This window comes from Candoia aspera, chromosome 12, assembly GCF_035149785.1.
Source record: "Candoia aspera isolate rCanAsp1 chromosome 12, rCanAsp1.hap2, whole genome shotgun sequence".
Classification (NCBI taxonomy): Eukaryota; Metazoa; Chordata; class Lepidosauria; order Squamata; family Boidae; genus Candoia; species Candoia aspera.
The window spans coordinates 24,293,633-24,306,695 of NC_086164.1; positions in this window are offsets into that span (position 1 = coordinate 24,293,633).

A 13,063-nucleotide genomic window follows, 5' to 3' on the forward strand; every position below is an offset into this window, starting at 1 on the left:
CCCAACATGGCCTCCACGCAAACAGACAAAGTAGGGGAATGTCAAGGTCTGGGTTGTATTCGCAATAACATGCGAGTTCAGAATTGATATCCAAATGCAGTCTAGGACACCAGTTCAGTTTCCGGCATGGTTATAGGGAGGCCTGCTCTCAACAACTCGTATAAGCCCTATCAATGGGAAGGCAGAATTCAACTTTTACAACTCGCGTGTGCAGCCCAGTGAAAGACCAGATCTGAAAGACAGTGATGATTCATGTTCTGCTTGGAAAGGAGAATCTGGAAATGCATGCATTTTCATTACTCTCTGTATGCCTGAAGAGAAAGCTAACTAAGAAGAAACGCTATTTCAACACATAGCCCAACATGGCCTCCACGCAGACATACAAAGTAGGGGAATGTCAAGGTCTGCGTTGTATTCGCAATAACATGCGAGTTCAGAATTGATATCCAAATGCAGTCTAGGACACCCGTTCAGTTTCCGGCATGGTTACAGGGAGGCCTGCTCTCAACAACTCGTATAAGCCCTATCAATGGGAAGGCAGAATTCAACTTTTACAACTCGAGTTTGCAGCCCAGTGAAAGACCAGATCTGTTAGACAGTGATGATTCATGTTCTGCTTGGAAAGGAGAATCTGGAAATGCATGCATTTTCATTACTCTCTGTATGCCTGAAGAGAAAGCTAACTAAGAAGAAACGCTATTTCAACACATAGCCCAACATGGCCTCCACGCAAACAAACAAAGTAGGGGAATGTTAAGCTCTTCGTTGTATTAGCAATAACATGCGAGTTCAGAATTGATATCCAAATGCAGTCTAGGACACCCGTTCAGTTTCCGGCATGGTTACAGGGAGGCCTGCTCTCAACAACTCGTATAAGCCCTAGCAATGGGAAGGCAGAATTCAACTTTTACAACTCGAGTTTGCAGCCCAGTGAAAGACCAGATCTGTTAGACAGTGATGATTCATGTTCTGCTTGGAAAGGAGAATCTGGAAATGCATGCATTTTCATTACTCTCTGTATGCCTGAAGAGAAAGCTAACTAAGAAGAAACGCTATTTCAACACATAGCCCAACATGGCCTCCACGCAAACAAACAAAGTAGGGGAATGTCAAGCTCTTCGTTGTATTAGCAATAACATGCGAGTTCAGAATTGATATCCAAATGCAGTCTAGGACACCCGTTCAGTTTCCGGCATGGTTACAGGGAGGCCTGCTCTCAACAACTCGTATAAGCCCAATCAAAGGGAAGGCAGAATTCAACATTTACAACTAGCGTTTGCAGCCCAGTGAAAGACAAGATCTGTTAGACAATGATGATTCATGTTCTGCTTGGAAAGGAGAATCTGGAAATGCACGCATTTTCATTACTCTCTGTATGCCTGAAGAGAAAGGAAACTAAGAAGAATCGCTATTTCAACACATAGCCCAACATGGCCTCCACGCAAACAGACAAAGTAGGGGAATGTCAAGGTCTGGGTTGTATTCGCAATAACATGCGAGTTCAGAATTGATATCCATATGCAGTCTAGGACACCAGTTCAGTTTCCGGCATGGTTATAGGGAGGCCTGCTCTCAACAACTCGTATAAGCCCTATCAATGGGAAGGCAGAATTCAACTTTTACAACTCGCGTGTGCAGCCCAGTGAAAGACCAGATCTGAAAGACAGTGATGATTCATGTTCTGCTTGGAAAGGAGAATCTGGAAATGCATGCATTTTCATTACTCTCTGTATGCCTGAAGAGAAAGCTAACTAAGAAGAAACGCTATTTCAACACATAGCCCAACATGGCCTCCACGCAGACATACAAAGTAGGGGAATGTCAAGGTCTGCGTTGTATTCGCAATAACATGCGAGTTCAGAATTGATATCCAAATGCAGTCTAGGACACCCGTTCAGTTTCCGGCATGGTTACAGGGAGGCCTGCTCTCAACAACTCGTATAAGCCCTATCAATGGGAAGGCAGAATTCAACTTTTACAACTCGAGTTTGCAGCCCAGTGAAAGACCAGATCTGTTAGACAGTGATGATTCATGTTCTGCTTGGAAAGGAGAATCTGGAAATGCATGCATTTTCATTACTCTCTGTATGCCTGAAGAGAAAGCTAACTAAGAAGAAACGCTATTTCAACACATAGCCCAACATGGCCTCCACGCAAACAAACAAAGTAGGGGAATGTTAAGCTCTTCGTTGTATTAGCAATAACATGCGAGTTCAGAATTGATATCCAAATGCAGTCTAGGACACCCGTTCAGTTTCCGGCATGGTTACAGGGAGGCCTGCTCTCAACAACTCTTACAAGCCCTAGCAATGGGAAGGCAGAATTCAACTTTTACAACTCGAGTTTGCAGCCGAGTGAAAGACCAGATCTGTTAGACAGTGATGATTCATGTTCTGCTTGGAAAGGAGAATCTGGAAATGCATGCATTTTCATTACTCTCTGTATGCCTGAAGAGAAAGCTAACTAAGAAGAAACGCTATTTCAACACATAGCCCAACATGGCCTCCACGCAAACAAACAAAGTAGGGGAATGTCAAGCTCTTCGTTGTATTAGCAATAACATGCGAGTTCAGAATTGATATCCAAATGCAGTCTAGGACACCCATTCAGTTTCCGGCATGGTTACAGGGAGGCCTGCTCTCAACAACTCGTATAAGCCCAATCAAAGGGAAGGCAGAATTCAACATTTACAACTAGCGTTTGCAGCCCAGTGAAAGACCAGATCTGTTAGACAATGATGATTCATGTTCTGCTTGGAAAGGAGAATCTGGAAATGCACGCATTTTCATTACTCTCTGTATGCCTGAAGAGAAAGGAAACTAAGAAGAATCGCTATTTCAACACATAGCCCAACATGGCCTCCACGCAGACATACAAAGTAGGGGAATGTCAAGGTCTGCGTTGTATTCGCAATAACATGCGAGTTCAGAATTGATATCCAAATGCAGTCTAGGACACCCGTTCAGTTTCCGGCATGGTTACAGGGAGGCCTGCTCTCAACAACTCGTATAAGCCCTATCAATGGGAAGGCAGAATTCAACTTTTACAACTCGAGTTTGCAGCCCAGTGAAAGACCAGATCTGTTAGACAGTGATGATTCATGTTCTGCTTGGAAAGGAGAATCTGGAAATGCATGCATTTTCATTACTCTCTGTATGCCTGAAGAGAAAGCTAACTAAGAAGAAACGCTATTTCAACACATAGCCCAACATGGCCTCCACGCAAACAAACAAAGTAGGGGAATGTTAAGCTCTTCGTTGTATTAGCAATAACATGCGAGTTCAGAATTGATATCCAAATGCAGTCTAGGACACCCGTTCAGTTTCCGGCATGGTTACAGGGAGGCCTGCTCTCAACAACTCGTATAAGCCCTAGCAATGGGAAGGCAGAATTCAACTTTTACAACTCGAGTTTGCAGCCGAGTGAAAGACCAGATCTGTTAGACAGTGATGATTCATGTTCTGCTTGGAAAGAAGAATCTGGAAATGCATGCATTTTCATTACTCTCTGTATGCCTGAAGAGAAAGCTAACTAAGAAGAAACGCTATTTCAACACATAGCCCAACATGGCCTCCACGCAAACAAACAAAGTAGGGGAATGTCAAGCTCTTCGTTGTATTAGCAATAACATGCGAGTTCAGAATTGATATCCAACTGCAGTCTAGGACACCCATTCAGTTTCCGGCATGGTTACAGGGAGGCCTGCTCTCAACAACTCGTATAAGCCCAATCAAAGGGAAGGCAGAATTCAACATTTACAACTAGCGTTTGCAGCCCAGTGAAAGACCAGATCTGTTAGACAATGATGATTCATGTTCTGCTTGGGAAGGAGAATCTGGAAATGCATGCATTTTCATTTCTCTCTGTATGCCTGAAGAGAAAGCTAACTAAGAAGAATCGCTATTTCAACACATAGCCCAACATGGCCTCCACGCAAACATACAAAGTAGGGGAATGTCAAGGTCTGCGTTGTATTCGCAATAACATGCGAGTTCAGAATTGATATCCAAATGCAGTCTAGGACACCCGTTCAGTTTCCGGCATGGTTACAGGGAGGCCTGCTCTCAACAACTCGTATAAGCCCTATCAATGGGAAGGCAGAATTCAACTTTTACAACTCGAGTTTGCAGCCCAGTGAAAGACCAGATCTGTTAGACAGTGATGATTCATGTTCTGCTTGGAAAGGAGAATCTGGAAATGCATGCATTTTCATTACTCTCTGTATGCCTGAAGAGAAAGCTAACTAAGAAGAAACGCTATTTCAACACATAGCCCAACATGGCCTCCACGCAAACAAACAAAGTAGGGGAATGTTAAGCTCTTCGTTGTATTAGCAATAACATGCGAGTTCAGAATTGATATCCAAATGCAGTCTAGGACACCCGTTCAGTTTCCGGCATGGTTACAGGGAGGCCTGCTCTCAACAACTCTTACAAGCCCTAGCAATGGGAAGGCAGAATTCAACTTTTACAACTCGAGTTTGCAGCCGAGTGAAAGACCAGATCTGTTAGACAGTGATGATTCATGTTCTGCTTGGAAAGGAGAATCTGGAAATGCATGCATTTTCATTACTCTCTGTATGCCTGAAGAGAAAGCTAACTAAGAAGAAACGCTATTTCAACACATAGCCCAACATGGCCTCCACGCAAACAAACAAAGTAGGGGAATGTCAAGCTCTTCGTTGTATTAGCAATAACATGCGAGTTCAGAATTGATATCCAAATGCAGTCTAGGACACCCATTCAGTTTCCGGCATGGTTACAGGGAGGCCTGCTCTCAACAACTCGTATAAGCCCAATCAAAGGGAAGGCAGAATTCAACATTTACAACTAGCGTTTGCAGCCCAGTGAAAGACCAGATCTGTTAGACAATGATGATTCATGTTCTGCTTGGAAAGGAGAATCTGGAAATGCACGCATTTTCATTACTCTCTGTATGCCTGAAGAGAAAGGAAACTAAGAAGAATCGCTATTTCAACACATAGCCCAACATGGCCTCCACGCAAACAGACAAAGTAGGGGAATGTCAAGGTCTGGGTTGTATTCGCAATAACATGCGAGTTCAGAATTGATATCCATATGCATTCTAGGACACCAGTTCAGTTTCCGGCATGGTTATAGGGAGGCCTGCTCTCAACAACTCGTATAAGCCCTATCAATGGGAAGGCAGAATTCAACTTTTACAACTCGCGTGTGCAGCCCAGTGAAAGACCAGATCTGAAAGACAGTGATGATTCATGTTCTGCTTGGAAAGGAGAATCTGGAAATGCATGCATTTTCATTACTCTCTGTATGCCTGAAGAGAAAGCTAACTAAGAAGAAACGCTATTTCAACACATAGCCCAACATGGCCTCCACGCAGACATACAAAGTAGGGGAATGTCAAGGTCTGCGTTGTATTCGCAATAACATGCGAGTTCAGAATTGATATCCAAATGCAGTCTAGGACACCCGTTCAGTTTCCGGCATGGTTACAGGGAGGCCTGCTCTCAACAACTCGTATAAGCCCTATCAATGGGAAGGCAGAATTCAACTTTTACAACTCGAGTTTGCAGCCCAGTGAAAGACCAGATCTGTTAGACAGTGATGATTCATGTTCTGCTTGGAAAGGAGAATCTGGAAATGCATGCATTTTCATTACTCTCTGTATGCCTGAAGAGAAAGCTAACTAAGAAGAAACTCTATTTCAACACATAGCCCAACATGGCCTCCACGCAAACAAACAAAGTAGGGGAATGTTAAGCTCTTCGTTGTATTAGCAATAACATGCGAGTTCAGAATTGATATCCAAATGCAGTCTAGGACACCCGTTCAGTTTCCGGCATGGTTACAGGGAGGCCTGCTCTCAACAACTCGTATAAGCCCTAGCAATGGGAAGGCAGAATTCAACTTTTACAACTCGAGTTTGCAGCCGAGTGAAAGACCAGATCTGTTAGACAGTGATGATTCATGTTCTGCTTGGAAAGGAGAAACTGGAAATGCATGCATTTTCATTACTCTCTGTATGCCTGAAGAGAAAGCTAACTAAGAAGAAACGCTATTTCAACACATAGCCCAACATGGCCTCCACGCAAACAAACAAAGTAGGGGAATGTCAAGCTCTTCGTTGTATTAGCAATAACATGCGAGTTCAGAATTGATATCCAAATGCAGTCTAGGACACCCATTCAGTTTCCGGCATGGTTACAGGGAGGCCTGCTCTCAACAACTCGTATAAGCCCAATCAAAGGGAAGGCAGAATTCAACATTTACAACTAGCGTTTGCAGCCCAGTGAAAGACCAGATCTGTTAGACAATGATGATTCATGTTCTGCTTGGGAAGGAGAATCTGGAAATGCATGCATTTTCATTTCTCTCTGTATGCCTGAAGAGAAAGCTAACTAAGAAGAATCGCTATTTCAACACATAGCCCAACATGGCCTCCACGCAAACATACAAAGTAGGGGAATGTCAAGGTCTGCGTTGTATTCGCAATAACATGCGAGTTCAGAATTGATATCCAAATGCAGTCTAGGACACCCGTTCAGTTTCCGGCATGGTTACAGGGAGGCCTGCTCTCAACAACTCGTATAAGCCCTATCAATGGGAAGGCAGAATTCAACTTTTACAACTCGAGTTTGCAGCCCAGTGAAAGACCAGATCTGTTAGACAGTGATGATTCATGTTCTGCTTGGAAAGGAGAATCTGGAAATGCATGCATTTTCATTACTCTCTGTATGCCTGAAGAGAAAGCTAACTAAGAAGAAACGCTATTTCAACACATAGCCCAACATGGCCTCCACGCAAACAAACAAAGTAGGGGAATGTTAAGCTCTTCGTTGTATTAGCAATAACATGCGAGTTCAGAATTGATATCCAAATGCAGTCTAGGACACCCGTTCAGTTTCCGGCATGGTTACAGGGAGGCCTGCTCTCAACAACTCTTACAAGCCCTAGCAATGGGAAGGCAGAATTCAACTTTTACAACTCGAGTTTGCAGCCGAGTGAAAGACCAGATCTGTTAGACAGTGATGATTCATGTTCTGCTTGGAAAGGAGAATCTGGAAATGCATGCATTTTCATTACTCTCTGTATGCCTGAAGAGAAAGCTAACTAAGAAGAAACGCTATTTCAACACATAGCCCAACATGGCCTCCACGCAAACAAACAAAGTAGGGGAATGTCAAGCTCTTCGTTGTATTAGCAATAACATGCGAGTTCAGAATTGATATCCAAATGCAGTCTAGGACACCCATTCAGTTTCCGGCATGGTTACAGGGAGGCCTGCTCTCAACAACTCGTATAAGCCCAATCAAAGGGAAGGCAGAATTCAACATTTACAACTAGCGTTTGCAGCCCAGTGAAAGACCAGATCTGTTAGACAATGATGATTCATGTTCTGCTTGGAAAGGAGAATCTGGAAATGCATGCATTTTCATTTCTCTCTGTATGCCTGAAGAGAAAGCTAACTAAGAAGAATCGCTATTTCAACACATAGCCCAACATGGCCTCCACGCAAACATACAAAGTAGGGGAATGTCAAGGTCTGCGTTGTATTCGCAATAACATGCGAGTTCAGAATTGATATCCAAATGCAGTCTAGGACACCAGTTCAGTTTCCGGCATGGTTACAGGGAGGCTGCTCTCAACAACTCGTATAAGCCCTATCAATGGGAAGGCAGAATTCAACTTTTACAACTCGAGTTTGCAGCCCAGTGAAAGACCAGATCTGTTAGACAGTGATGATTCATGTTCTGCTTGGAAAGGAGAATCTGGAAATGCATGCATTTTCATTACTCTCTGTATGCCTGAAGAGAAAGCTAACTAAGAAGAAACGCTATTTCAACACATAGCCCAACATGGCCTCCACGCAAACAAACAAAGTAGGGGAATGTTAAGGTCTTCGTTGTATTCGCAATAACATGCGAGTTCAGAATTGATATCCAAATGCAGTCTAGGACACCCGTTCAGTTTCCGGCATGGTTACAGGGAGGCCTGCTCTCAACAACTCGTATAAGCCCTATCAATGGGAAGGCAGAATTCAACTTTTACAACTCGAGTTTGCAGCCCAGTGAAAGACCAGATCTGTTAGACAGTGATGATTCATGTTCTGCTTGGAAAGGAGAATCTGGAAATGCATGCATTTTCATTACTCTCTGTATGCCTGAAGAGAAAGCTAACTAAGAAGAAACGCTATTTCAACACATAGCCCAACATGGCCTCCACGCAAACAAACAAAGTAGGGGAATGTTAAGCTCTTCGTTGTATTAGCAATAACATGCGAGTTCAGAATTGATATCCAAATGCAGTCTAGGACACCCGTTCAGTTTCCGGCATGGTTACAGGGAGGCCTGCTCTCAACAACTCGTATAAGCCCTAGCAATGGGAAGGCAGAATTCAACTTTTACAACTCGAGTTTGCAGCCCAGTGAAAGACCAGATCTGTTAGACAGTGATGATTCATGTTCTGCTTGGAAAGGAGAATCTGGAAATGCATGCATTTTCATTACTCTCTGTATGCCTGAAGAGAAAGCTAACTAAGAAGAAACGCTATTTCAACACATAGCCCAACATGGCCTCCACGCAAACAAACAAAGTAGGGGAATGTCAAGCTCTTCGTTGTATTCGCAATAACATGCGAGTTCAGAATTGATATCCAAATGCAGTCTAGGACACCAGTTCAGTTTCCGGCATGGTTACAGGGAGGCCTGCTCTCAACAACTCGTATAAGCCCAATCAATGGGAAGGCAGAATTCAACTTTTACAACTCGAGTTTGCAGCCCAGTGAAAGACCATATCTGAAAGACAGTGATGATTCATGTTCTGCTTGGAAAGGAGAATCTGGAAATGCATGCATTTTCATTACTCTCTGTATGCCTGAAGAGAAAGCTAACTAAGAAGAAACGCTATTTCAACACATAGCCCAACATGGCCTCCACGCAAACAAACAAAGTAGGGGAATGTCAAGCTCTTCGTTGTATTAGCAATAACATGCTAGTTCAGAATTGATATCCAAATGCAGTCTAGGACACCAGTTCAGTTTCCGGCATGGTTACAGGGAGGCCTGCTCTCAACAACTCGTATAAGCCCAATCAATGGGAAGGCAGAATTCAACTTTTACAACTCGAGTTTGCAGCCCAGTGAAAGACCATATCTGAAAGACAGTGATGATTCATGTTCTGCTTGGAAAGGAGGATCTGGAGATGCATGCATTTTCATTACTCTCTGTATGCCTGAAGAGAAAGCTAACTAAGAAGAAACGCTATTTCAACACATAGCCCAACATGGCCTCCACGCAAACAAACAAAGTAGGGGAATGTCAAGCTCTTCGTTGTATTAGCAATAACATGCGAGTTCAGAATTGATATCCAAATGCAGTCTAGGACACCCGTTCAGTTTCCGGCATGGTTACAGGGAGGCCTGCTCTCAACAACTCGTATAAGCCCTAGCAATGGGAAGGCAGAATTCAACTTTTACAACTCGAGTTTGCAGCCCAGTGAAAGACCAGATCTGAAAGACAGTGATGATTCATGTTCTGCTTGGAAAGGAGAATCTGGAAATGCATGCATTTTCATTACTCTCTGTATGCCTGAAGAGAAAGCTAACTAAGAAGAAACGCTATTTCAACACATAGCCCAACATGGCCTCCACGCAAACAAACAAAGTAGGGGAATGTCAAGCTCTTCGTTGTATTCGCAATAACATGCGAGTTCAGAATTGATATCCAAATGCAGTCTAGGACACCAGTTCAGTTTCCGGCATGGTTACAGGGAGGCCTGCTCTCAACAACTCGTATAAGCCCAATCAATGGGAAGGCAGAATTCAACTTTTACAACTCGAGTTTGCAGCCCAGTGAAAGACCATATCTGAAAGACAGTGATGATTCATGTTCTGCTTGGAAAGGAGAATCTGGAGATGCATGCATTTTCATTACTCTCTGTATGCCTGAAGAGAAAGCTAACTAAGAAGAAACGCTATTTCAACACATAGCCCAACATGGCCTCCACGCAAACAAACAAAGTAGGGGAATGTCAAGCTCTTCGTTGTATTAGCAATAACATGCGAGTTCAGAATTGATATCCAAATGCAGTCTAGGACACCCGTTCAGTTTCCGGCATGGTTACAGGGAGGCCTGCTCTCAACAACTCGTATAAGCCCAATCAATGGGAAGGCAGAATTCAACTTTTACAACTCGAGTTTGCAGCCCAGTGAAAGACCATATCTGAAAGACAGTGATGATTCATGTTCTGCTTGGAAAGGAGAATCTGGAAATGCATGCATTTTCATTACTCTCTGTATGCCTGAAGAGAAAGCTAACTAAGAAGAAACGCTATTTCAACACATAGCCCAACATGGCCTCCACGCAAACAAACAAAGTAGGGGAATGTCAAGCTCTTCGTTGTATTCGCAATAACATGCGAGTTCAGAATTGATATCCAAATGCAGTCTAGGACACCAGTTCAGTTTCCGGCATGGTTACAGGGAGGCCTGCTCTCAACAACTCGTATAAGCCCAATCAATGGGAAGGCAGAATTCAACTTTTACAACTCGAGTTTGCAGCCCAGTGAAAGACCATATCTGAAAGACAGTGATGATTCATGTTCTGCTTGGAAAGGAGAATCTGGAGATGCATGCATTTTCATTACTCTCTGTATGCCTGAAGAGAAAGCTAACTAAGAAGAAACGCTATTTCAACACATAGCCCAACATGGCCTCCACGCAAAAAAACAAAGTAGGGGAATGTCAAGCTCTTCGTTGTATTAGCAATAACATGCGAGTTCAGAATTGATATCCAAATGCAGTCTAGGACACCCGTTCAGTTTCCGGCATGGTTACAGGGAGGCCTGCTCTCAACAACTCGTATAAGCCCAATCAATGGGAAGGCAGAATTCAACTTTTACAACTCGAGTTTGCAGCCCAGTGAAAGACCATATCTGAAAGACAGTGATGATTCATGTTCTGCTTGGAAAGGAGAATCTGGAAATGCATGCATTTTCATTACTCTCTGTATGCCTGAAGAGAAAGCTAACTAAGAAGAAACGCTATTTCAACACATAGCCCAACATGGCCTCCACGCAAACAAACAAAGTAGGGGAATATCAAGCTCTTCGTTGTATTAGCAATAACATGCGAGTTCAGAATTGATATCCAAATGCAGTCTAGGACACCCGTTCAGTTTCCGGCATGGTTACAGGGAGGCCTGCTCTCAACAACTCGTATAAGCCCTAGCAATGGGAAGGCAGAATTCAACTTTTACAACTCGAGTTTGCAGCCGAGTGAAAGACCAGATCTGTTAGACAGTGATGATTCATGTTCTGCTTGGAAAGGAGAATCTGGAAATGCATGCATTTTCATTACTCTCTGTATGCCTGAAGAGAAAGCTAACTAAGAAGAAACGCTATTTCAACACATAGCCCAACATGGCCTCCACGCAAACAAACAAAGTAGGGGAATGTCAAGCTCTTCGTTGTATTAGCAATAACATGCGAGTTCAGAATTGATATCCAAATGCAGTCTAGGACACCCATTCAGTTTCCGGCATGGTTACAGGGAGGCCTGCTCTCAACAACTCGTATAAGCCCAATCAAAGGGAAGGCAGAATTCAACATTTACAACTAGCGTTTGCAGCCCAGTGAAAGACCAGATCTGTTAGACAATGATGATTCATGTTCTGCTTGGAAAGGAGAATCTGGAAATGCATGCATTTTCATTTCTCTCTGTATGCCTGAAGAGAAAGCTAACTAAGAAGAATCGCTATTTCAACACATAGCCCAACATGGCCTCCACGCAAACATACAAAGTAGGGGAATGTCAAGGTCTGCGTTGTATTCGCAATAACATGCGAGTTCAGAATTGATATCCAAATGCAGTCTAGGACACCAGTTCAGTTTCCGGCATGGTTACAGGGCGGCTCCTCTCAACAACTCGTATAAGCCCTATCAATGGGAAGGCAGAATTCAACTTTTACAACTCGAGTTTGCAGCCCAGTGAAAGACCAGATCTGTTAGACAGTGATGATTCATGTTCTGCTTGGAAAGGAGAATCTGGAAATGCATGCATTTTCATTACTCTCTGTATGCCTGAAGAGAAAGCTAACTAAGAAGAAACGCTATTTCAACACATAGCCCAACATGGCCTCCACGCAAACAAACAAAGTAGGGGAATGTTAAGGTCTTCGTTGTATTCGCAATAACATGCGAGTTCAGAATTGATATCCAAATGCAGTCTAGGACACCCGTTCAGTTTCCGGCATGGTTACAGGGAGGCCTGCTCTCAACAACTCGTATAAGCCCAATCAATGGGAAGGCAGAATTCAACTTTTACAACTCGAGTTTGCAGCCCAGTGAAAGACCAGATCTGTTAGACAGTGATGATTCATGTTCTGCTTGGAAAGGAGAATCTGGAAATGCATGCATTTTCATTACTCTCTGTATGCCTGAAGAGAAAGCTAACTAAGAAGAAACGCTATTTCAACACATAGCCCAACATGGCCTCCACGCAAACAAACAAAGTAGGGGAATGTTAAGCTCTTCGTTGTATTAGCAATAACATGCGAGTTCAGAATTGATATCCAAATGCAGTCTAGGACACCCGTTCAGTTTCCGGCATGGTTACAGGGAGGCCTGCTCTCAACAACTCGTATAAGCCCTAGCAATGGGAAGGCAGAATTCAACTTTTACAACTCGAGTTTGCAGCCCAGTGAAAGACCAGATCTGTTAGACAGTGATGATTCATGTTCTGCTTGGAAAGGAGAATCTGGAAATGCATGCATTTTCATTACTCTCTGTATGCCTGAAGAGAAAGCTAACTAAGAAGAAACGCTATTTCAACACATAGCCCAACATGGCCTCCACGCAAACAAACAAAGTAGGGGAATGTCAAGCTCTTCGTTGTATTCGCAATAACATGCGAGTTCAGAATTGATATCCAAATGCAGTCTAGGACACCAGTTCAGTTTCCGGCATGGTTACAGGGAGGCCTGCTCTCAACAACTCGTATAAGCCCAATCAATGGGAAGGCAGAATTCAACTTTTACAACTCGAGTTTGCAGCCCAGTGAAAGACCATATCTGAAAGACAGTGATGA